Source organism: Leucopleurus acutus (genome assembly GCF_964270905.1).
Source record: "Leucopleurus acutus genome assembly, chromosome: 11".
Lineage (NCBI taxonomy): Eukaryota > Metazoa > Chordata > Mammalia > Artiodactyla > Delphinidae > Leucopleurus > Leucopleurus acutus.
This window is the reverse complement of record NC_139152.1, coordinates 12,909,842-12,936,405: the sequence shown is the minus strand read 5'-3', so window position 1 is coordinate 12,936,405 and position 26,564 is coordinate 12,909,842. Positions and strand designations below refer to the sequence as shown.

General features: G+C 38.6%; 1 protein-coding gene across 10 annotated transcripts in view; it reads left to right on the top strand.

Moving 5' to 3' along the window:
* The window catches only part of EPS8 (EGFR pathway substrate 8, signaling adaptor), a 247,205-nt gene that overhangs the window by 128,543 nt on the left and 92,098 nt on the right, over positions 1–26,564 (top strand). Inside the window, exons 1-3 of one of the 10 annotated variants that reach the window (XM_082850616.1) lie at positions 5,489–5,842; positions 7,466–7,493; positions 9,756–9,844. The exons of 2 other annotated variants lie outside the window; for them this stretch is intronic. The gene's annotated coding sequence lies outside the window, so the exon portion shown is untranslated. 7 more of the 10 variants (XM_082850615.1, XM_082850620.1, XM_082850617.1 and 4 more) reach the window with 7 other exon arrangements.

Genomic DNA, 26,564 nt, shown 5'->3' with positions numbered 1-26,564 from the left:
CCACCCCCTATTTAGTGGTAACATACAGGCTTCAAGGATCATTTGATGTGCAAATTTAATCGCAGGCTTTATTTTCGAAGGATGACATAGGCTATATCATTTTAACAGCTATTTACACAGCTTTCTCTAAACTGCTGCTCTGAAAACGGGCGTTTCATTCTGTTTACTGTAATGCTGCCTGATTTAATTTTTCAAGGCTCATTTCTCAGTATTAGCTTGTTAAAGTATATACAGGATGATTCTGTGCAGCATTTCAGAGGGTACATGCTTTGAAATGAAACTTGGGCATTTCTCCTGATTTTTTGGTAAGACAGTACCTTATCAGCATTCGGTTATTTTCAGTATTTGCTGGTTTACCCCCTCCCTTTCATCCTCCCTCCCTTTTCTTCCAGGTTCTATAGCACATGATTATAGGTTAGGAGAAGTTAAGTTATGTTATCTAGCTAATGTGATAATTTCCTGACTGTTACAGAGTTAAGGTAAAAGTACTCTGGGAAGGATTGGTACTCTTTTTAGTAAATGTCTTTTTCTTTCCAAATGGCACTTAAGACTTCCAAGGCACCCATGATTTTAATAGGCTAAAGTAGTCCTATCATTTTTTTTAGACTTTAACTTTTTGTGGAAAGCATAGGTTTGGGGGATGATGTTATAAGTTTAAAAAAATGCAGTTTTACAAGGAACATCCTATCAGTTCTTTTGATATGCCTTCACTCAGCCAGTTATGTGGAATGGCAGCACCATCTGAGCCAGGTGAAATAAGGAAGCTCTAAGTGAAATCTTAATAATGATGGGAAATATTGGTACTGCACGCCAAAAGCTTCCATTTTCCCTGCCTCTCAGAAATTCTTTGTGTCTATTGTGTTTCGGCGGAGTCTGTATTTAAATGGGAAATTTTCAGCAGAAATTGGAGGTTCTGTAAAGTGTTTCTTTGTAATTTCTGAGGTGAATTTATAGATGTCCTCGTGCAAACTAATGTTTTTCCTCATTTATCATTAGGTTTTCTGACTATTTGGTAATTTTATTTTTTTCTGGAAACTTAACTGTTTTATGTTGAAAAGAGTAAAACTGCCAATGGCTATGTTTTAGCCCAAATCTAATTAAGTAGATTTTCTATTTTTAAATTTGAATTAGGTAAGTGTTCTAGAATAGATGTGAATGAGAGTTTACAAATTGGTCTCATTGATCTCCTTTTACAGGTGAGGAAATGCAGCCGGAGGGAGGTTAAGTTACTTGCCCGGGTACAGAGCTATTCAGTGGCAGACCTGGGGCATAAACACAAGCGTTTGGTTTCCCAGTGCTGAGGTCTTCACACTTTCCAACTTCTCTTTGGTTATAGGACATGAATAGAAACGAGAAATCACTTTTTTCTTTTGTTTTCACCATGTTTTTTTCAAAATTTTGCTGGCTTTTTGATTGAAATTGCCAAATAAAAGTGTGACTTATTGGAACTCTACAGTGATTTCTAGGTTGAAAATGACGTTTAAAATCCATAATCAAATAAGTTTGTGTGATGTTTCCCAAATATATAAACTTTGCCAATTTAAGGCAAAACTACCATTTTATTCACTTATATACAATTACATTATTTTGCAGTAATAATGAGTTCATTTTTCTTAAATCAGTACTTTCCTAACATAATAAGAGACTTAAGCCATCTGTAGACTTAAAATTGAATTATGATCTCACTCTTCTAAATAACTTATGCGAAGAATGAATATTGTTGGTCCTATTGTTTGTATTTATTCACCCCAAGAAGTGCCCATTTATATGTTTCTTCTCTTTTTATGTTTTCTACCTTTAACCCAGATTCTATGTCCAAACAATAGCTCTAAACCCGTAGTGACTCATTTGATCTTTTTTTATATGAACAAATTAGTTCTTTCTCTCGTTCACATGCCATGCATGTTTGCCCTTTTGTATGCCTATAAAATGTTAATAATTTGACATGATTCTCCCCCAATATGAATTATATTGCACTGTCATTCCTCTTCCAGATAAGTTGTTATAGCATTTGGTTGGTCATTCTGCCCATATGAATTCAACTCCCTTAGCTTGTATGTAATTGAGATTTGACATATACAATTTAGAGTTTAGAAACCTCTTTTGGATTCTCTCATATTTGTAGCACATTAATTTCTTACTCCCATTAAAAAAAGGTTTTAAAGTTAGAAGGAGAAGAAGGGTTGGCTTAGACCCAGCAGATTGTGATTCTTAGGAGAGGAAGGAATGAAAGACATATTGAGGAACTGAGAGTGCAGTTCTGCTTAGGTTTCCAAGATGAGTGGATTGTAACAGTGTTAATCCATTCTGCTTGGCTGTCCTAACAATTTATGTAAATGACTTCATGTCTTTTTGGATCCAGTGGGCTTAGTTTGATAGGTTTTGCTATAACTTATCTTGTCTGCCTCTATATTCGTGGTTACAAAGTGTGGAATGTAGGGCAAGGTTACCAGTAGAGATGTGTGTGTGTGTGTGTGTGTGTGTGTGCGCGCGCGTGCGCGCGTGCATGTGCGCACGCAATTTCCAGCTTCCTTCAGTAGTCATGGAAAAATGTACAGCAGTCAAATCTATCACTTTCCAAATATATACTATTTCTCATGACTGCTTCTGGTATGCTGCCCTATATTAGAAGGGTAAGGGAATCAACAAATACCCACGAGCCTTGCTTAGATTTGTCCCATGTCATTGGCGTTCTGAGTGTGTATATGAATATTATTTTAGTCCATGCAGTTTTTTTATTAGTATTCTGGATAATGATTAGTCATATACCAGCCTGTACCAGGTTAGCCTTTTATAAAACTATCGTTAACATCTTTACCAATGATTCAGAACTAAAAGACATATCAGAATTATATCACTGGGACATGGGACAAATCTAAGCAAGGCTCATGGGTTTTTGTCGATTCTCTCCCCTTTCTAAGATAGGGCAGCTCACCAGAAGTAGACATGAAAAATATGTATTTGGAACGTTATAGGTTTGGTTGCTGCACATTTTCCTATGACTATAAAAGCTAGAAATTGTATACACACACACACACATACAGCACTGCTGGTAACCTTGGTTTTTTTTTTTTTATGTTGGGTTTTTTTTTTGATATTAATTAATTTATTTATTTTTGCTGTGTTGGGTCTTCGTTTCTGTGCGAGGGCTTTCTCTAGTTGCGGCGAGCGGGGGCCACTCTTCATCGCGGTGCGCGGGCCTCTCACTATCGCGGCCTCTCTTGTTGCGGGGCACAGGCTCCAGACGCGCAGGCTCAGTAGTTGTGGCTCACGGGCCCAGTTGCTCCGCGGCATGTGGGATCCCCCCAGACCAGGGCTCGAACCCGTGTCCCCTGCATTAGCAGGCAGATTCTCAACCACTGCGCCACCAGGGAAGCCCTGGTAACCTTGTTTTAGCAGGGTATTAAATGTGCCTGTTAACTTGCTATTGGGAAAGTAAATGTCTTAAAAGAATAAATGGGCCTATTTCTAAGCAGCAACAGTTTTGGCATTTAGCAGATCCACGGCCTAAAAGCTTTATCTTCAAAATGACAGGGGCTAGAATTGGAATACCCCGTAAGATCCTTTTTGACTGTCAAGTTCAGAGATACACTGATACGTTGGGTTGGAATTTTTGTGATTATATTGTTCATTTGGAAAAAGGGTTTCCCTTCTACTATCAAAGAAAGAGATTACATTAGTACTTTCTGCTGTTCTCCTGGCTGGTTTCAAGGCTTTCTTATTCTTTTCACTTCCTTGACAGCACTGCCCCATATCCTGCCCCCCCCCTTTTTTTTTTTTTCTGATGCTCTTTTGTTGTAGTCGGAGTTCCCCAGAATGCAGACTCTGAGGTGAAAATTAGTGCCCTGGAAGTTTCTTAGAAAGTGCTGTTGAGATCAACCGCTGTGGAGTGGAAGGAAGAAACCAGCACTGGGCAGAGGGGACGTTAGGCTGCCCTGTAGTCTTGGTGGAGATCTGAGCCCCTAGAGGCTCTAAAACTGGGATGGTGCTTCACCATTGTCTCCAGCTAGAGAGAGGGGGGCAAGCCTTTATATTCCCCACGTCAGCCAGTCTTTGGATGTGGGCTGCCCTGGGAGGGGAGCATGAACTTGCAAGGGGAGACTTCAGCCAAGGCCATTCTGAAGACAGCTGATAGCTGAGGCCCGTATGCTGGCAGTACTACAGCAGCTGGGGAAGAAATCCTTCAGTTGTGAAAGGGGATCTGGGTCGTACATCACAGTTTCCACTCCATCTGTTTTGCAAGGGTGCTGGAGGTTTCCCAATGGCTTGGGAGATGGGTTGGAATTTCCAGAATGAGGAGTTGTAGGGCAGAGTGGTCAGGAGGTTGAAAAGTGACAGAGAAGAAAAGTTGGTGTGAGTAGGTTCTGTCAGATCATTGAGTTCTGGCATTGATCAGTGCTTTTCTAAACAAGCTTAAAAATCCTACCTATCTATAGTGATGCTGTTCCCTTTTTTTTTTTTTTTTTTTTTTTTTGCCGTACGCGGGCCTCTCACTGTTGTGGCCTCTCCCGTTGCGGAGCACAGGCGCCGGACGCGCAGGCTCAGCGGCCATGGCTCACGGGCCCAGCCGCTCCGCGGCATGTGGGATCTTCCCGGACCGGGGCACGAACCCGTGTCCCCTGCATCGGCAGGCGGACTCTCAACCACTGGGCCACCAGGGAAGCTCTAAAGTATTTTATGTTTGTTTATTTCACATACTCCAGGGATATCACAAGCCCAGGAACCTTTTTTTCTCTTTTTTTCTTAATTTCTTAAGCTTGGAGATTCTCATACAAATAAGATTCAGACTTCAGAACTGCTGTGACACAGGCTTAGGGTTTTAATTTCTGGTTGTAAACGTTTCCCCTGCCCTCTCACCCAGATTCTCAGAGACAAGTTCCACTGAAGTCTTATTAAGGTGGATTTGTCCTGCCCCCTCACCAGTTTTCAGTTGTGATTGCAGCCCTTTGACAATGGCTCCAGTTTTATGGAAGCACCTCAGAGCCAACTTTATGCCCAACTTGTGTGCCCAAGATCTCTTTTTCTGTCCCTATATGGGCATCAGGGTTGCTACAAATGGTTGGACAGGTTGTATCCTGTGTTGAAGAAAAGCCGGGCCAGAAATTTAGCCTAACTCTGCTCTCCTGAAAGAGAACTTTCTTCTGATCCCATTCCTTGAGGGGGCATCTCCTTACCAATTTCAGTTAGACCTAAGAGCTGTAAGAGAATCCAGTGATTCTTCCTTGGCGGCTACAGCGGGCAATATTTGCTTTTGTGCTTACTACCACTTTGGCCATCAGTCCTAGCTTTGGTTTGGCACCAGGGGGTTTTTCTTTACTGCAGGTGGAACTGTGTATTTAATTTTTAAAACGCGTTACTCTGTCTCATCTTTTCTGTGTTGTTTATTTATGGTGGAAAGTCTTCTTCATTAGCTCAGTTGACCATATTGTGGCACCTGGAATTCCCACAAGTTACTTATTAACCTCTCTTCCTCAGATATCACCTGTTTAAAATGGGAGTAATAATAGCCCACCTGTATGGCGTTGGTGTAAATTTAGAGCACCTAGTAATTTCCCCATCAGTATTTGTACCATTTAAAGCTTTACCACTTTAGGGAAGACTTGGAAATGTAGTAGTGGCTGTGTTGACTTACTTAACAAGAAGAGGAAGTCTTAGTTAACGCCCTGGAGAAACCAGAGAAACTTTGTTCAGTGTAGCACAATGTCGAAACTGAAGCTCCGAGCCTCACCCTTTCTGATGTTGATGTGCCAAAGGTCACTTGGCACCACGAGTGAACAGAGAGGAATGTCCTCTCAGTATTGCCTGGAGGATCGCTCAGAGGAGCTCTGCCTGGATTGTGAGGGTAGGTAAGCTTGAGTTTGTGAATGTTTTCTTTGCTAAGGAGGGCTCTCAAAGGCGTGATTATCATGGAGTATATTTGTAGACCTTGAAACATGTGGTAATGCGTTTAGTCCCAATAAGCCCTTTGACAATATTGTAAATTCCCATTTGGAATTCCAAGTGGATTCTGAACTTGGTGAAATTGGTACTCCAGGTGCCACAGGGTCCTGCCTCCTGCCTCCTGGCTTCTTGCTTACAGAGATGGGGATATACAGGATTGATTTCCTCCCCTTAGGTCATGATGTTTAAGAGACTAATTCCCCGCCCCCCCACCCCAATTATAGCTAAGAAGAAATCTGTTGACTGTTAACAGTTGGGAAAGCACAGATATATCATGTTTTCTTAAAATTGCTTTAAAATTAATCTGGTATGCAAAATACTGTGATTATCCTATAAATATTAACTACTTTGGATTGTTATACACCGTTAGTTGTACTATGAAAATGTGCTTATTACCAAGTTCAGTTTTCTTAGGTTGTTATTGGCTTTGAGTCCACAGACTTAACACTGCCAAATTTCTGTGTAAACATTTTGCTTGGGACCAAAAAAAGTAGTGAATATGTGTATTTAAAGTGTTTTTTTTTTTAATCCATGTATATTAATGGATCTTGTAAATGTTTAAATAGTCAATTAATGGAATTTTTCAAAAAACAACTCTTTCCAAAAATCCATAATTTTTTATAAAACTCTTTCATAACACACCATAATTTTATATGTAGGGTGTTTTAAATAAAAAATTTGAGCTTAATGGCAAATATACATAATTCTCAATACATAGAGATCTAACTATTTTTGTAGTTCTTATCGATTTGCTTGTTACATTTAACATTCAGGAGGAGACTTTTTGTTCTCTTACTAATAATTAAGTGCAAGTATAAATTAAGATTTATACTACAGAAAAACAAAGGAGAGCTAATACTAGTGTATCACAATGTAGTACATAACAAAAGTAAATAACTGATTGCATCACTGTTTTGGTGCTGGTGAATGTAATGCCTTCCTGAGTTCGGGTACCATGGTTATGGCTGTACTGATCCTTTTGGAAATGGATTCTTGGCTATGTTCATTTTCCTGTAATGTGTCTATTATTTATTGAGACTCTCTACGCCATAGGAGTATTATCAGTTCACACAAGTTTGAACTACTTATACAAGCATTGTTTGCAGCTTTTTGTCAGCTAAAAAAAATGAGGTTCCTTGAGATGTTTATGGATTTATTTATTTTTACCCTTGCTACAAAGCTTTTGTCAGCTTTACAGGCCAAAATTCCAAGGCAAATATCAGAATCACTTTTAGTACAAATCTCATACATACTCTGGGAATCATACTCTGGGAATGGTATGTAAAATATTTTGTCTTTTGACACACCTATTCTCACCTTAAGAAGTATATCCCTGTACCTAGAGCCTTTTAAAGGAGGTTTTTGGTTTTCAGAAGCTAAACTTGGAAACAGTTTCTTCAGTTTAAGTAAACTGCATATAAGAGGAAATGACTCTGGAGAGGATAAGATGTTTAGACTCATTTTCTATGTAAATAATTCTGAAATAAATTGTGTAAAGAGGTCTCCTTTTTGGTTTATTTTTCAGTGAAATCATGTGTCATTAATTCATCAAGGTAGGTATGAAGTTTACTTAAGGGAACTGCCTTGGAGTTTTAAGGGACTGCAAGTCAGCTCATTATATTTTAGATTTTTAAATAATAGCTTAGTTGAATTGCATAAAATTTTTGTGCAGGTGATATAATGAGGTAGATTATCATACGTTCTTTTGATCATTTACGCTATAGGATAGTTCTAATTTAATTAAACCATTAAGTATTCTTTAAAACTTCTTTTTTATTTTAGAGTTGAGGTTTGTGTATGTTTTTAACTGTTTAATTTGACATGCGGATACCTAAAATGATATTTTCAGCTATATGAAAAATTATACTTCTTATTTTAGTTAAAATTTATGAGCTTTGTATACAGAATCTTCTGTATACAATATACTAACTAAGTTTGGGAATTTGACTAGCTGAAACTTGTGGTAGTTTTAATTCTCAATGTATTTTCTAAAATTTTGAAGAAACTTATAAAATATTGTCTCTCTGTACTTGGTAATGTAAAATCTCAGTTGAAATGCTGTAGATTTCACATGAACATTTGTCCAAGAATGCCTTGCTTTTAGGAACATTGGTATACAGTTTCTTGAATCTTAAAAATACATTGTGTCAGATGTTTAGATGTAACTCAGAACCATATTATTTAACTTCACTATTTATATGATCCTAATGGTCAGATTTAAATATCTGACAATATTATTATTACTGTAGGTTGCATTGCATTCTTCGTCTTCCTTCATTGTTTCTAAAAAATACTTTTCCTTCATTTTGTAGGTAATTTTTCTTTTTTTTTCCCCCACTTTTTTATACAATTTGGCAGACCAAATGACACAGTTAGTATCCATTAAGTAGAGCCATGAATATCAATCTTGGACACAAAGCCTGGGATTGTAGTTGGGGAAGCCCTCCTGCTGCTCTGGCTTGGTGTCCAAAGACTCTGAATGAAGTCTCTTAACTTATTCAGGATCTCTGAAAGCCCTTTGGGCTCCTCATTGCCCATTCATAGCTGATGTTGCACTCTTCTGGTTAAAAGTTGTCTGTGGCTTTCCCATTTCCCATCATATCAAATTCAAAGTCCGGTACGTAACTTATCACTTGTAGTCATGTATCTTAATTTATGGCCTATACTTCTTTTTTTTTTTTTTTTTTTTTCAATTTCTATTTTTTATTTTGGCCACACCACGCGGCATGCAGGATCTTAGTTCCCTGACCAGGGATCTGTGCCCCCTGCAGTGGAAGCACAGATTCTTAACCACTGGATCGCCAGGGAAGTCCCTGGCCTACACTTCGTATTCTTTATGCTTTACACCTCCATGTCCTGCTTTTTCCTTCACTCATGCCACAATAAGAAAGTCTCTCTCTCATATGCAAAATTTACCTCGTCCTTAAGGTCTACTAATCAGGCCCATTAAATTTCTCCTGGTCCCCTCTTCCAACATTGAAACTAATCTGTTTTGTACTTGCTGTATTTTCTTAAGGTCCTTCATGTTATGTCTTGTGTTACCGTTATTTTTACATGTGTTGTAATATTTTACGCCTCGTACGTAGCATAGCCTAACTTTGAATGATCCGCTGAGCCGCGTCTCTGTCTCTTACTATGATGAGTTGGATGTGGTTTCATCTTATATCTCCTACGTTTCCATGTATTTAGTAGATGCTCATTGTAAATATTTGGCAACTGAATAAATGTCATGCCATGGCAGTGAGTAATTGACTACCAGGCATTTTATTCCTCTGTTGCAATGGATGTTTGGGGATAGCACATCATCTCCCCAGCAGGGAAAGCTGAAGAAACAATCAAAGATGCAGTTTAAAAATGATTTAGATTATGTGTAGTACTTTAATACTGACAAGGAAAGAACAACTCTTTATAGGTAAAGCCTTTGGGCTGATAGGAAATTGAAGGGTAACACAGACTTTGGAAATAGTGACTATGGATCTGAGTCAGAGAATGTTTTTCAGGAGTTCACAGTTCGGGGATAAATACAGTCAGTTCTGCTATCATGCTTGTTTTGAAAATGAGAATTTATTCCTACCTTATTAATATTAGGGAACAATTTGAGTAGAATGTAAATTTCACATTCGTTATGTGTGATTTTATTTTATTTTCACATAGTTGGTGAACACAGGCCTCTCACCTAGCTGAACTGAGCCACATAGGAACAGACAGAATGCACACGCGCACACCTCAAACACCTTCCAGCTCCCTGACTTCACTGCATATCATGAATCACAACCACCCATATCTCATTTTCATAACTTTCCCTCCAATTTCAGATAACCCTTTTTCTACCACTGTACAGTAACTCACAAGCTGCAGCCCTTGGACACGCAATTCCACAAGCACACTTCAAGTCTTCTGCAAGGTAAGATGCTATATTTATTATAGTTTTTATTTATTTTTTTAACCATTTAACGTATGAAAAACTGTGCGAGGGTCTTTACTAGGCTCTTTTATTTTTTATATGTGTCACTGGCAGCTGTTTTTTCCCCTAAGTCCTGGGCTTTTCATGACATGATTTTGCACAGCATCGTGATTTTTCAGGAACATATTATGCCGCATTATAACAGAACTGACTGTACTAATTGATAACATAGAGCGTGTGAACTGACAGTTCTCTTTCTTTCCTTCATTTCTACCCTCCCTCTCCCCACTCTTTGAATGGTGAGAGACACTAAAAAAAAAAAAAAAAAAAATCATCCCTGGGCTTCCCTGGTGGCGCAGTGGTTGAGAGTCCGCCTGCCGATGCAGGGGACACGGGTTCGTGCCCTGGTCTGGGAAGACCCCACATGCCGCGGAGCGGCTGGGCCCGTGAGCCATGGCCACTGAGCCTGCGCGTCCGGAGCCTGTGCTCCGCAAATGGGAGAGGCCATAACAGTGACAGGCCCGCCTACCGCAAAAAAACCCACAAAAAAACCCTGTAAGAGGAACACAGTGCAACAGAGAAAAATGCCAGAGAACTTGTTTAACCAGTGTCATAAAAAAAGGGCATAAAATTACCTGTGGAATAAATAGATATGCTTAGAAGCACGTAGAGACTGAACCTAAAATACCAGGGACCAGTGGCTTACCCTTAAATAATAATAATGTTTAACATTTTGTGAGCCTTTACTATGTGCCTGGCACTATGGTAAGTGCTTGGCATGGATTAGGGCGTGTAATCCTCACAAAACCCTATAAAGTAGATGTTATTACTGTCTTTGTTGTACAGATGAAGAAAGTGAGGCTTACAGGGGTTAGTTAACTTGCCCCAGGTCGATAATTCATAATTATCGAATCCCATCTGACTTCTGAACCGGAGATCTCAGTGGTCTCTTAGAGTACTTTGTGGATTATAAGTAAATAACTTCCACATGTATTATTTCCTCTGCCCTCACCTGTGTCTGATTGGCATCATAGGCCGTCTTTTTACCCCTGTGATAGATGAAAAAACAAAGGTACTCAGGCTAAGAAATGCACAGTTTGTCAGAGGCAGAACAATAACAACTCGTTCTGATGCCAAATTCAGAGTTTTTTCCATTGGGATTATACGTGAAAAGGGAGAAAAATTGGACAGTTAGAGATCAGGTGAGGTGAACTAGGGAAGAGAAGAAGAAATGATTGTTTTGAAAGTTGGGGGGAAACAAGTGAATTTATAACAATATATCAGAATTGGAAGGACAGAGCCTGATGGAGGATGGGCCTACTGTAGGGGACCTCTAACTCTATGGTATAAGAAGCCTAATCAGATTCTCACCAAGGAGCTCAGGCTAGCACCAATTTCAACTCAGGATTATAGGGAGAGAAACCCGAGGTCATGAACATAAATTGGTTATGCTGTAAGTCCAGATTAGTAGTAGCCTCAAAAAGAAAAAAAAAAAGGAAGAAGAGAGGTGACAATAGAGGAAAGCTTCAAAAGGCTCTATTGGCCCTTGTTTTACAACCAGTGATGTGTCTTTTTTTCTTTAGGTAGTCAGTTACAGCACCTTGCGTATAAACAAGTGTTTAGTTAGTGTTCGCTAAACTGAAGGTTTGATAAATAGTTGAGAGAGCAACTTTTCAGTCAAGTGTTAAGAGCCTGATATTATACAGATAAGAGGATAAGGAAGGATTGATTAGCATCTGTGAATTTAAAGCAGGAGGCTAGCCAACTGTGCCCAGTCTGTTTTTCTACAAGCCAAGGATGGTTTTTACATTTTTAGTAGATTATTAAAAACAAAAACAAAGAACACTGACAGAGACCGTATGTGGCCCACAAACCCCAAATATCTACAACCGGGCTCTTTACAGAAAGTTTGTCAACCCCTGCCCTGAAGTATAGCCCATAAAGCAGAAAAAGTTAGACTTGTTTCCTTTTAGGAAATCAGATTAGGTAATGGAAACTGGTATTATATTTCATAGAGGGCTATATTTTCATACGTGGACCTTTACTTTTTTTTTTTTTTTGCGGTACGCGGGCCTCTCACTGTTGTGGCCTCTCCCGTTGCGGAGCACAGGCTCCGGACGCTCAGGCTCAGCGGCCATGGCTCACGGGCCCAGCCGCTCCGCGGCATGTGGGATCTTCCCGGACCGGGGCACGAACCCGCGTCCCCCTGCATCAGCAGGCGGACTCTCAACCACTGCACCACCAGGGAAGCCCCGGACCTTTTCTTTTTTCCCCACATGTAGGAAGGAATTGATATTTATTTAGTATGATATTTTGCTTGGGACTTTGTATACTTTATTTCTCATACCCTTGAAAGATTTTATAACTACTTTACACATGAGGAAACCAGGCTCATAGAAGCTAAGTAAGCCTCCACATTTATTAAGTAGTGGGATTCATGTTTGTCTGGGTTTCTCCAGATAAGAATATGGTAGAGAAACTTTATTTGTAAAAATTGAGTGTGGTCTATTCAAAATTCTGGCTTGAAAACATCTAGATATCAGATATAGACATTTGTAGTCATTTTAGCCAGTATCTAAAATATTTAAAAAAACACAAGTTGTACGCACAAAAAATAGAATTGGTTGGAGAATTGTGTAATTTTATTATAAAAATTGCATTTGAAGGAAGGTTTTTGGATAAATTGTATAGAGCTATAGAGAAAATTTAAAGAACAGAAAATTCAAGCCTCATAGTAAAAACTTAAAATAATATTCACCTAAAAGAAAGATGAGACTTAAAATATTCTCAATATAAAGTACAAAATAGGAAAGTGTATTCTGCGTCAATAGAGAGTATACCAGGTAGCAGTTTATCTTTGCAAAACAGATTATTAAACAAATATTGGCTCATATGTCTAATTGTAAAGTTTTATGAAGAAAATTTCAGGGTGCAATGAAAACATGCAATGAGGGATCTAATACAGATTGGAGGGGTCAGAGGAATAGTTCCGCAGGAGGTCATTTAAACTGAGATACAGGATTTAGGCAGCCAAAGACAAAGAGGATAATTATTCCAGACAGAGTGTGATAGGCCTTGAGGATGGAAAGAGCTTGGCTTATTCAAGGGATGATCACAGAAGGCCATTGTATCTCCTAATGACTCTGAGAAGAGGAATTATATCTGTTTGTTCATCATTGTCTATCCAGCCTCAGACGTACCTGCTGGCACACAGCAAGCTCTCACCAAGATTTACTGAATGAACAAAGACTGAATAGACATTTCGCTGGGAAATTCATGATATAATTTTGAGCACAGGGATTGCCTGGGTGAAGCCTACTCCCCTCCTCTCTGAAGCTCACCTAATTACATTAAACTTCTCAGATTGTTGGTAATCCCAGGTTACTCTAGGCCACTGGCAGCCCAGCTTTCCCCAAACCTTCTTAACAGCTGTCAAAGTATCTGAATGGAGCTCAACCTGGAGAAAGTCTGAACAGAAAAGGCAGGAAAAAGGAATGCAGACCGCTTCAGCTGCATCTGATCCTGAGGAGGAAAAGTGAATTGGCATCATTACAATGCCAGGACTGAATCTGAGATAGAATGAATACAGCTACTTTTCTAAAAATAACCAGCTGAGTGGGGAGGGTGTTCTGTACTAGAACACATGATCACAGGTTCTCTGAGTGATCACTGGGTGACCAAGTAACACATGATAATCGGGCTTAGAGGTTTGATTAAGAAGTTAAATACTGAAATGCTTCCTATTTGTGGAGCTTGATTCTTCAAAATCAAATCTGAGCTTCTAAATTGAGATAATTTCACTTACAGTTTGGATGCATTGAGGAATTTATAAAGTAGAAAGAGAAGGAGAGAGAGTTGCATATTTCCCAAGTGGGTGAAATAAAGTTGTAATAGACTTAGAAGGACTGTTTTACAAGATATTTACTATAAGATGGAGGTGAAATAGGGGTTCACAACAACTAAGGAAAGAGAAGGTCACTTTAGGTGGGAAAGAGAATGGGAATTGGAGACAGAAAGAAAGAAAATATTTCAGGGTTATTCTGAAATCTTAGTTTTTGAGTTAAAAGAAAGAGCAGTAAGTGGTGAAAACAATACACGTACAGCTGATTATACAAGAATTTAATAATAAACTTGTCTTTGCTTTGTTTAAGCCTAAACTTTAGTGAACTTAAGTTGACAGTATCGGATTTGGGGGGTTTAATGTGAGGTTTGAGGAATTTCATACTGGATGTCAAAAGTCTATTTCCTTACAAAAAGAGAAATATTGCCTAGCAGGTAAGTTAAATACTTGCTAAGAGTTGTGAGTTTTGTTTTGATCAGTGAGGAAAACAGACACCCCCTGCCCCCTGAAGAATGTTTTTCAAAGGTATGTTAGGAGGGGGATTGGTGGTACTGACTTGTGGAAAACTCTTGGTTGTTTATTTTAAGCAGAATGTTTCTTAACTATTAAAATGACTGAGTTAGATATTGTCAGTGTCACTCGGCTTATTTCCAGGGACTAACTTCTGCAGTTAACAGTTGATTTGCCATAAGACATCAAGCTAATGATAACTTTCTTAAAGTTACAGACATGTTTCTTACCCATTTTAAATGAGTCAACTTTTGTTAATATCATTTTGTAATTCCTTTTGACATTTGGTATGGAACTTAATAATGAACTAATTAATTATAAAAGCAAACTCTAAATCTTATCACTTTAAAAGTTAGACCATTGAAGCCATCTTATTGAATATGTGTATATTATATATATATTATTTACATATAATATAAATAATATATATATACTTACCCCCTTAGGAATACTGATGTATTTTATTTTGTTCAGGGGATGTTCTCCTCAAAGTTTGTATGCATGTTAGATTATTTGAATGCTTACTTAAAAGTGAAAAATGCAGAGGAATTTTTAAAAAATTCTTTGAGGGGGCTTCCCTGGTGGCGCAGTGGTTGAGAGTCCGCCTGCCGATGCAGGGGACACGGGTTCGTGCCCCGGTCCGCGAAGATCCCACATGCCGTGGAGCGGCTGGGCCCGTGAGCCATGGCCGCTGAGCCTGCAGGTCCGGAGCCTGTGCTCTGCAACGGAAGAGGCCACAACAGTGAGAGGCCCGAGTACCGCAAAAAAAAAAAAAAAATTCTTTGAGCCCTTTCATAAGTCAAATGATCCTTTCGTAAAAGAGCATATCTATTCCAAATCATTTTCTATGTTAAAATAATTTTATATATACATTGCCTTAGTTTATCCCATTAGTATACTGTAAGATTGGTGTGTAGGGGGTGGGACATAGAGTCCTACTTCATTTGAGTAATGAGAAAATTAAGGGTCACTGAGAAATGGTGTTTGTAAGAGGGGCTTCCAGGTAAAGTTAGAGCTGGACAAGAAATCAATAGTTGGTGAAACTGGACCAGTTCTTTTTTTTTCCCCCCAACACACAGTTCAATTTATTGCTTTTGTAAATTAAGGATTGTGTTTCTTGATCTTTATTAAAATAGAATATATGATAATCTAATTCACCTCAAATCAAAATATGTATATATACACATGTGTATGTATATATTTATATGATCATACACACAAAGCATTGTAAGGATGGTTTTAATTCGTGTGTGTGTGTGTGTTTGCCACAGAAATCCCTGATGTCCTGGTGCATCCTCCATTACAGAGGCAGCTGCAGTAGTATCTAGCCTTACAGGCCAGGCAGCCATACCTAATGGCCTCACAGACATGCAGCGGTTTATTCCTTCCTCATTTACTTTTTTTATTATCATGGTAACATATATATAACATACAATTTACTATTTAAATCATCTGTGGTGTAAATTCATGGGCATCAAGTACCTTCACGTTGTTGTGCAACTGTCACTACCATCCATCTTCAGAACTTTTATATCTTCACAGACGGTTCCATACTCATTAGAGGATAACTACTCATCAGCCCCTGTACCCCGCCAGCCCCTGGCAACTGCCATTCTCCTTTCTATCTCCATGCATTTCACTGCTCTAGGTACGTCATATAAGTAGAATCATACAGTATTTGACCTTTGGTGACTGACTTATTTTACTTGGCTTAACGGCCTCAAGCTTCATCCGTTGTTGTAGCAGGTATTAGAATTTCCTTCCTTTTAAAGGCTGAATAATATTCCACTGTATATACAGACCACATTTCACTTATCCATTCATCCGTCGATGTACACTTGGCTTCTACGCTTTGGCTGTTGTGAATAATGCCGCTTTGACTGTGAGTGTACAAGTATCTGTTTGAGTTCCTGCTTTCAGTTCTGGGTCTACACCCAAAGGTGGAATTGCTGAAACATATGGTAATTCTGTGTTTAATTTTTTGAGGAACTGCCATATCGTTTTCCGCAATGGCCACACCATTAAAGGAATGTTTTAAATGAAAAGTAAAAACCAATCTTCAATTCTCTTAAGTCTCTGGATTTTTTAAATTTTTTCTTGCCATGCTGCATGGCTTGTGGGATGTCAGTTCCCCAACCAGGGATTGAACCTGAGCCCACAGTAGTGAAAGCCTGGAATCCTAATCACTAAGTCACCAGGGAACTCTCACTCTCTGAATTTTTAAAATGAACTTTTCTAAAGTAGGATAAATATAGCTCCCTTGGGCTCCTTATGTAACTAATAACTCTAGAAAATGTGAGCTGTGTCCTTATAGGTTATTGATAGGCACATTTTAAATTAGTTAAACCGGGGTCCCCAACCTCCCTGTTAGGAACTGGGTCACACAGCAGGAGGTGAGCAGCGGGAGAGTTAGCGGAGATTAATCTGCCACTCCCCACCACTCCCCATCGCTCCCCACCACTCCCCATCGCTCCCCGCCTCTCCCCATTGCTCCCCACCGCTCCCCATTGCTCCCCATCACTTGCATTACCGCCTGACCATCCCTCCCCCCATCCCCCATCCGTGGAAGAATTAATTGTCTTCCATGAAACCAGTCCCTGGTGCCAGAAAGGTTGGGGACCGCTGAGTTACACTATCTTCCTGCTTCTCCTTGGGGAATTCAGAAATCTGAAGAAGACATTATGAGAATGACATAGGTGAGTCTTAATTTTTCCAAAAAAAAAAAAAATATATATATATATATATATATATATATATATGTAGAGCACAATACAATTGGGGAGATTCCCATAGGAATGAAAGAAACAGATAAAATTATCTCAAAATTAGTTAACCTTGCTTCTTAATCTAGTCTACCCTCCAGAATGCCCCCATAGTGATTTTATTAAAATTAGTAGTAAGACTGTTACCGCCTCCACTGGTTTGCTGCTTCCATAAAGACTGAGTCTAAATTCCCTTACATGATCTACCAGGCCCCTCACAACCTCGTGTTAAGCTCTTCTCTGCCACATCATCTTTCATATACCCTGTATTGCAGCCACACTGAATATCTCACTCTTCCCTAAAAACCATGCCCTTCCACGTACCATGCTTTGCATATGCCTAGAATGTCCTCTCCTACCCGTACCTGTGCTGATTGACACACTCCTGTGTCTTTCAACACCTGTGTCTACTGTCTCCTCCCAGATGAAACCTACTGACAGCTGCCTTAGGTTGATGGTTGCACAGTATTGTACATTTTTTATAACACGACAGTAGCATTTACTAAGTTGCATTGTAATTATCTCTTTGCATATGTCTCGCTCAACTAAGTGCTCCTGAAGGAGAGAAACCATGGTGTTTCTTATATGCCTTCATGTGAAGCACAACCCCTGGAAGGTGTAGACAGAAAATACTGAGTGAATTTCTTACGTGGTTTTGCTCACTGTATAGAATGTCTGCCTCTAATAAGTAATCATTCCATCTATAAGCTGGAATTCCTTTCATAATTTCAGCAATTATTAATAACCGAATGTATCTTTTCATATGTAAAAGTATCAAGCAGGCAAGTTTTTTCTTCAGTACTTTGCTACTGCTCCATTTCTGGGCAGATTTCTTACATTTCTGGGCATACTGATTTCATCAGTAATGTTCTCACATTACCCTAGATTCCTCCTGTCTTAGGAGAAAGTATCTGATAAGTTATACTTAAGTGTTAATGACATAATACATTATTACTCCCACAAGTGTTTGCAGTTTAAACGTGGTTCCTAGGGATGAAAATGCTTAATGCAAAAGAATAAATTTCCAGTGGTTGGAATTTCATTCACTGTATCCCTTGGGTAAATGGTATCATGTAAGGAAGCAGGAGGACTCTGTCTTGCCCCTCAAATCACACTAGGCATGCAGGCTTCCCAAAGCACCCCTGAATCTTCAGCACCTCCGGAGTGGTATTAACACTGGAAATATATTTCCTGAGGCTGCTACTGTAAGGGCCTCACCCTTCCTTTTAAGGGGATAAATTTCCCCTTCTTACATTTCCCCTTTATAATCTGAAGATCAGGGTGGTATGACTCTTTTCAAAGTGCTTATTCTGCCTCCTTAGCTAAATAGGAATTTCTTTTTCAAATGTTTAGAAATAGGCAGTCATTTAATATTTAAGCTAGTTTCTATGAGTCAGTTATAGATATGTGGAAACACTTATTAGCTGATGTGGCATATTAAATGATGATCTTTCTACTGGAAGCAAAATACTGCGAGAGTCAGATATTTGAACTCTTTCCAGTCTAGATTACTCAAAAGGAAGCGAACAGCAAGATTCAGTTTAATTGCTTGTTATTTTGAAGAAGGAAATGTTATGTGTATTTTTCTCCGCCAAGGACTGTGTCCAGGGCAGCATCATTTTGGTGTTTTTGCAGTTCTGTGAGATGTTTCCAATGCTTTAGAACTAAAAAACAAGTGAGACTGACATAAATGTATCTGGACCAGTGGAATGTTTCAAAGCTTATCTAAGACTGAAGACTTGGTATTATTGGTACCCAAATCCTATTGATATAATGGTAACATAGAAGGGCATACATAAATTTCGGCATGGACTGTGTAAATGTGAAATGTTTATACAGATGTATATGTGTGTAATTATATGTTTGTGTGTGTTGTGTGTGATTAAGTGTTTTTAAGTTTTGGCAAGCATTCTAATGGGCAGGGGTGTCACACACACACAGAGCACAGAAACTGGGAGTTGGGCTCTTACATTGGTCTGCCTGGGCTTGGGGTTTTGCCACGCACTCACTGTGTGATACTGGGCAAGGTGCTTTATTGTTCCGTGCCTCAGTTTCCTCATCTGTAGAATAGAGATAATAATAGTACCTACCTCTTAGAGGAGTTGTGGTTATCAAATGAATTAATGCATGCCAAGAATTTATAACAAAGTTTGGCCCATATAAGCACTCAGTAAGTGTTACCTATTGTTTTTGTAAATTTTTATTAAATACTGGCCACACAGGTGATTCAGAGAAGAGAAAGTAATTACTATGAAGAAAAATGATTGTTTTTAAGCCAAAGACATTAGTTAATTATGTGAATTAAAATCATAATGTTTCTAAGACACAGACCTACTAGAGAATGGACTTGAGGATATGGGGAGGGGGAAGGGTAAGCTGTGACAAAGCGAGAGAGAGGCATGGACATATATACACTACCAAACTTAAGGTAGATAGCTAGTGGGAAGCAGCCGCATAGCACAGGGAGATCAGCTGGTGCTTTGTGACTACCTGGAGGGGTGGGATAGGGAGGGTGGGAGGGAGGGAGACGCAAGAGGGAAGAGATATGGGAACATATGTCTATGTATAACTGATTCACTTTGTTATAAAGTAGAAACTAACACACCATTGTAAAGCAATTATACTCCAATAAAGATGTAAAAAAAAAAATCATAGTGTTTCTTCATCATTAAGAGATTATGGTATAGGGACTTCCCTGATGGTTCAGTGGTTAAGACTCCACGCTTCCACTGCAAGGGGTGTGGGTTTGATCCCTGGTCAGGGAACTAAGATCCCACACGCCACATGGCGTGGCCAAAAAAAAAAAGAGAGAGAGAGAGAGAGAGAGAGAGATTATGGTATAAAGAGGGATATGTGTACATAGTTAGTGATTTACTCATTATAATATACCTTGGATTATGCATTTCTGACTGTATTTAAAGTCTTCCCTTTCATGACCAGATAATATATGTTTATGGAATGGTCTCCACTTTGAAACCTGTTTGGCTTTGGAAAATATATGTCTTTTGTCCATTTTGTGTTAGACTCCAATTTTGTCTAATCAGTGTTTGAAAGAAATGACACTTCATATCCTTCCTTCCAAGAAAAACATTGGGTGTTTCAGGAAGTGGTCTTGGTGAGTCAGAGGATAATACTTTTTCCTCTGAGTCAGCTCTGAACCTCCTTGATATAAACAGGTGTACTTTTACCCAAACTTCTGCTTTTCAGATCAGATGTTAAAACCATCATTTATACATGCCCACACCCACAGCGGTACTTTCATTGGCATTTCCACTCAACACTGAGGGTCTTATCTAACTGTGATTGTAGAAATTCTGCGAAATAAATTCTTTAACAAAATTTTAGTTCAATTCTGTACTTCTAAATTTGTTTCTATTTTGCATCAATTTTTCTTTAAACAGGAGTCATTTGTGTCAGGTGGTCATTTATGTCAATCACAGAGGAAATTTATGTTGGTAATAATATCCACTTGGGTCACTAAAATCCTATGTGTTTTCTTCTTTTAGTACACATATATAAACTCTCCGTAGCACATGTTTAGTACTGGAATCATTTTGCCAAAGACTGTACGAGTTTGCCACTCCCCAGAGCAAGGTCAGATTTACCAAGGAATAAATCACAAAGGTCCTTCCTAGCTACACGAAAAAATATTAAACATGATAACTAATTGCCAAGTGACTAGCTGTTGCTAATGTTGAGTTGGTCAGGGAAAACCTTAAGAAAGGAGTAGGAATTGAGGAATTGAGCAATTGCTGGATGGTTGATATAAAGTAGTGGGTGGGGTGTTTAGTTTAAGACCAGAAGCCTGCAGGTGAGCCAGTGCAAGAAATGCTCAGAAGAGTGCATGGTGCTAGGGGAGGTTTATAGGTGGGAAAGCCCGTGGGAACGTGGAAGCCCGGAGAGATTGCTGCAGGCAAACTCTTGTGGGTCTTGAATGGTAAGCTAAGGAATTTTCTTTTTGCGCGTGTGTGAATGTAACTGGTAGCATTCTTTATGCTGATTCTCATGTATTTCTCTTGTGTCACATTTGATTGACTGCAACTGGATTTTACTTCAGTGGATTTCATTTTTTAGAACCAGCATTTAAAGAAAAGATCTCCATCTCTATTTTCTCCAGAATATAGTTCTTCAGGAAACTAAAGGAGCTGATAGATAGATGTAGATACAGATCTCAAGGGACCTGTTGCTTTTGTATGTCATCCTTATAACAATCTTATTCTTATTTAACAGATGAGTAAACAGAGGCTCAGAGAGGATAAGGACTTGTCCAAGGTCACAGAGAGATGGTAGAATGAGGATTTACATTCAGGGGTGCCTATCTTCATAACATGTTCTTTTTACTATACCACAATGAAAGCATTAGAATATACTCAGTAAGTTTTTATTGTTTCCTGTGGCTCTGATAAAAAGTGCCCCCAAAGCATTTTCCTTCTTGGTAGAAGCATTACTATTATTTTTTTAGGAATAGGAAAGTGGTCTTTGGATGCTAGGAAATTGCTCCTGGGCAAGCTTGCTCACCCATCCTCTTGGGGAGCAGCAGTTGGACCATCTTTATTTTCTACAGTAGATTATTGTCATTTGAGCCTCTATGAGGTTTTCAAGGGCCATCAAATATGTTTAGGAATTATTTGTGGGTAGAGGTGATCCATGCTGTTGATCCTTTGTCCACTTATGTTAGTAGATGGACACTTGGTCATTTTTCTTTTTTTTTTCAGTCTTAAGCATTTGAACCTTGGTGAGTCGGAGTCTTTGATTTTCTGTCTTGGCACATACAGTTATTACAAGAGCACACCACTTAGCTTCATCCTATTTCCTTCATGGCAGGGGAGCAGCCACGTGGCTCTCGGCAAAACTAGCCCTCCCTGAGGTAACAACAGTGGCAGTTGAGATTAGGCACCACTCTTAGAAACACTGAGTCTAATACCTCATAAAATGCGAAGACTTGTTTTAAAAAAAAAAAAATTCCTTTTTAGCATCCCGGAATGAAATAGTTCAATTCTTAGGAGAGCAGGGAAATTCATCTTATTCTTTCTGGCTAACTAGTTTGTATGCTACTGTGTGCTGCTATGTGCTATTTCCAGGGCTTCTTAGCAGCTAAATTGTAAAAAAAAATTTTAAAAAAAGGACAACATGCTTTCTTCGTAGGCAGGCTTGGAGTTTATGAAGTTAGAGTTCAGCCAGTCCTCAAAGTTACTTATGTGAGGACCACCCCCATCAATGAGAAAACAGGATACTTTTCGGCTCTGCTGTATTCTGTCAAATGGTCTGTGTAGGTAAATTTGCATGACAGGAAGCAGGTCACTGAGTTGATGTGCTAGCCTTTGTCACTGATGTCCTGGAGCTAATGACATGGGAGCTGCAAAGAGCTCTTGGAGATACCCTAGTTTTCAGCTTAATCAGTACTGATTAGGAACTGATGAGTTCAAGTGACATGTCCAAGGGCACAGAGTTAGGAATAGTATTAGCAAAGCAAGGAATAGTGTGGACTTTGGTGTTCAGTGTTCTTTCTAATCTCAGGACAAATCTAAATCAAGTTGACACCTAGGATGTTCCCTTTGGAAGTTCAGGAGTGGTATCTCCTCACACTCACAGGAAGAATGGTTGGGCTTTGGCAGGACTGATGTCCACTGTTGGAGAGGGGATGGGATTGGAGAGGTGAGAGGATGTAGTTAGATGAGGATTTATTTTCGACTCCATTTGGGGATGATAAGGAAGATGGCTGGTAATAATAGAGGGCAGGATGGAGAGGCAAGAGGATGAATGGGGGTGGCTTAGAGGGATTTGGGAGAGAGTCCACACTGCCTGCCCTTTTCCTTGAGTAGCTCTTGTTAGAAGCTAGTGATGCTAAATGTTTTCTGTTTTTAACTCAACTAGTTAAAATATTTCTTACTAAGTTTTTCTTGCTTTTAGAGCATTGTTTCATTCTCCTTAGTAAGAAGGTTTGAAATAAACATCTTAGTTTGATCGAATAAAAAAATAATTATGAGCCTAATTTTTTCATTCATTGAATACGTATTTAGTGAGAACTTACTACATGTTATGAGCTATGTTTAGCACTTGGTATTCAAGAAAATTATTTAGCCCCTGCCCTCAAGGGGTCTACAATATTGTGTACAAACAAGAAAATAGGAAGTTGCAGTGCAGGGTGATAAGTACATCTCAGTGTTGGACTCAAGCCTTATGGGAACACATGAGACAGGCATGTAGCCTACTGTAGGGGACTCACGGAGAGCCTCCCAAGACTAAACTTTGAGTCGGAGCTGGCTAGGTAAAGGTGGCAGGGAGGTTTTGGGAGTGAAAGTTTATTCCACATAGAGGATGTAACTTGAAGGCAAGAGTCTGCAAAATAGTTCAGTATAGCTGGTGCATAGCTGCCAGTGTGAGGGATGTGGGTGCTGGGAGGGGGCAGGAAGGCAGAGCTTGTGAGAAAAGAAGCCTTACAGTATAAAGGGTCAAATCCTCGAAGAGTGCTATGCTATGCATTCGAATTGGCTACCTGCGGGGTGGTGGGGATCTCTTGACTGGATTTAAGTAGAGGAATGATAAAAAAAAAAAAAAAAAATTTAAGTTTTAGAACGCAGTAGTATTAGATTGGTTCAAATTATTTCTACAAAAGCTTCTAAAACGATTCCAGTTTAGATCATCAAAAGACCAAGAGGTCATTTAAAATCCTGACACTCTTCAAAAGTAGATTTTTACTGCTTATATAGCACAAAGCTAGGGAGTTTAAAAACTACTTAAGAGATAACACCAAATATAAGAAAACATATGTTACCAGAAACAATCACATGTCTCCCTTGGAGTGTAATATATTAAAACTATTAGAAGAGGTTGCTGACTTGTTTTTTTTCCCTTGTGGAAAATAATTATTTAATAAGTAAATATGAAAACAGTTCTTAAAAAGTCACGGCACAGCCACATGGTAAGTCATTTATAGCCATTTAGATTAGGTTATTATTAGGAGTTTTAATAAGCTAGGAAAATGCTTACAATTTATTTTTAGTTTTTTTGAATTTTATTTTATTATTTTTTATATAGCAGGTTCTTATTAGTTATCGATTTTGTACATATTAGTGTTTATATGTCAATCAAGAGGTTGCTGAGTTTAAGCTATGCTGCCACTTAGCAGCTTGAGGAAAACTGTTAACTCTTTTCCCATCAAATTTGCTAAAACTAAGTAAGATTGTTAGAAAAAGCAGCACATGTTTTTAAGTTGATTTGTTGAAGTTCATGAGAGATGTTTCCCACAGAAGTTTGAGGAAAAGTGCCCACCACGTATCATTATGTTTAATAGAGATAAAATGGAATATCTCTATAGTTTCATAAGGCTTCTTGGGGTAGTTTTTGGTATCTATCTTTCATAATAATTCATATGTCCCCATGTTTGTAAAAATATATGTTGCCTCAAAGTTGGTATAAAAGTCAGTTCTAGTTTTATTGATTGCAATTATACAATTGGAAATATGTTCCCATAGAGAAATACTCTGTAATAGGCATAGACTTTGCTGAACAAAAGTTAAGGTGATGTTATGCCCTGTTAGAATTTTGTGATCATTTTGAAATTGTAGGGTGCATTGTTTTTATCCTGGTACTGTCTTTGCCTTCGTCTTGATACTATTTCTAATAGTTCTGACTGTCTCCTTCCTTTACTTCATAAATATCCAGAATCCAGTCCTTTTCTTTCTTCTTTATAAGTAAACTAGACTGTTAGTTCTTTTCTATACAAATGTATGCACTATCATTTGTAATAAATTTATAGCAAAAGAAGAAAGTCCCTTTAGTTCTATTTAGATGCTATGTGAATTTGGGTGAAAAACAACTCTCTAACCATTATTTTCCTCTCTGTGGCAGAATGGTTGGATTTTATTCTATGTCTACTAATTAGCTTAAAAAATTTTTTTAACTGAAGTTTAGTTGATTTACAAAGTTTCAGGTGTACAGCAAAGTGATTCAGTCCTATATCTTTTTTCTTTTTCAGATTCTTTTCTATTATAGGTTATTACAAGATATTGAACATAGTTCCCTGTGCTATATAGTAGGTCTTTGTTGTTTATCTATTTTATATACAGTAGTGTGTATCTGTTAATCCCTAATTCCCAATTTATCCCTCCCTCCCGTTTCCTCCCTTGGTAACCATAAGTTTTTCTACGTCTGTGAGTCTATTTCTGTTTTGTAAATAAGTTCATTTGTATCATTTGTTTAAGATTCCACATGTAACTACTTATTAGCTTTCTCACATTGGCATGCTATTAAACTCTGTACCTAGCTTAACTCATGCGTACTGTGAGCGTAGTAACGGTTCCTACCTCGTGAGTTTAATGTGACAATTAAAAGAAAATAAATAGATGTAAAGCACTTAGAGTTGTGCCTGGCACATAGTGCATCTAAATGTTAGCTGCTACTGCTGCCCCTCCTCATCTTTCTCCTCCTCCTATCACTACTATTAGCAATCATAGCAGTAGTAGTTCAGTTCTCGCAGTGCACTGATTTTACAAAATCATTTGGCTTAAAAAGGGGGACAGTGATTATGCTAGCTAAATGATACCTAGTTTATTTACTAAAGAGCTGGAATTAATCTGGGGGCTATTTAGAAATGTTAAACTTGTGCTTGTAATGAGCGATACATTTTAATTAAATCCAATCACGCTCCGCCTTGTCTGTTCTACCTACCTCTGCCTATGGGCCATTTTCCCAGTTGCTCAGAGTTGGAAGCTATGGGAATGGAAAGAAAGAAATGCAAATGTGGCATTACCAGCCCTTGTGATAATTCCCTGTTCAAATTTCCACTTCCTTCAGACCTCAAATAGCCTGCTTACCCAAACAGATCTATCTTAACTTCCCAAACAAAAATCCATACAGTATGATCCAGGAACGTGACGGGTTGGAGTGATTCTCCCTTCCCTGGCTGAATCAAACACTTTTTTCACTTAATAATTCACTATAGTGAGTTGTGTTTGCTCTGTTTCAATTGCAGGTGCTCAAATCCAGGAATGTAATTTTTTTGGGGGGGGTTATAAATTGACACTGGCCCAAAAGTGGACATGTTGCTATAAACAAATCCCATTTCTGCCCAAGTGGGAATAGTTGTTCATTTGTTTCTCTCTCTCTCATTTCCCAGGCTCTTAAACTTGAAGTACCTTCAGTTAGCATTTTATAGATTTTACTGCTTTAGTTTTTGTGATTCTTCTTCCCTATTCTCTTTTATTTTATTTCGTTTAAATTCAGGTTGTTATCGAATAGGATTGAAAACAACATTCTTGTTCAGGATGATTTTTGCATAGATTTGCCAACAGGGCACTGTTTCTGTGCATCAGTCTTGAAACACTGAAAGCACTTTCAAAAAACTACATAAATTCTTTGTTTCAAAGTTTCACTAATTATCCTAGGTTTTAAGTGAGGAAATCCTGAAATAACATTTCAGAATGAATCTCTCAGTCCCATACTTTTCAGAAGTTCATAGATAGGTTTGACTCAGTCTGACTTTATATCCTCATAAATACTATCTTTTCTATTCTTTTTCTTCTAAGCAATTGACAAATGTTGTAATATTATATTTATTATTTTACTTATTTCATGCTGACTCCCCCACTAGATTGTTAGCAGCATG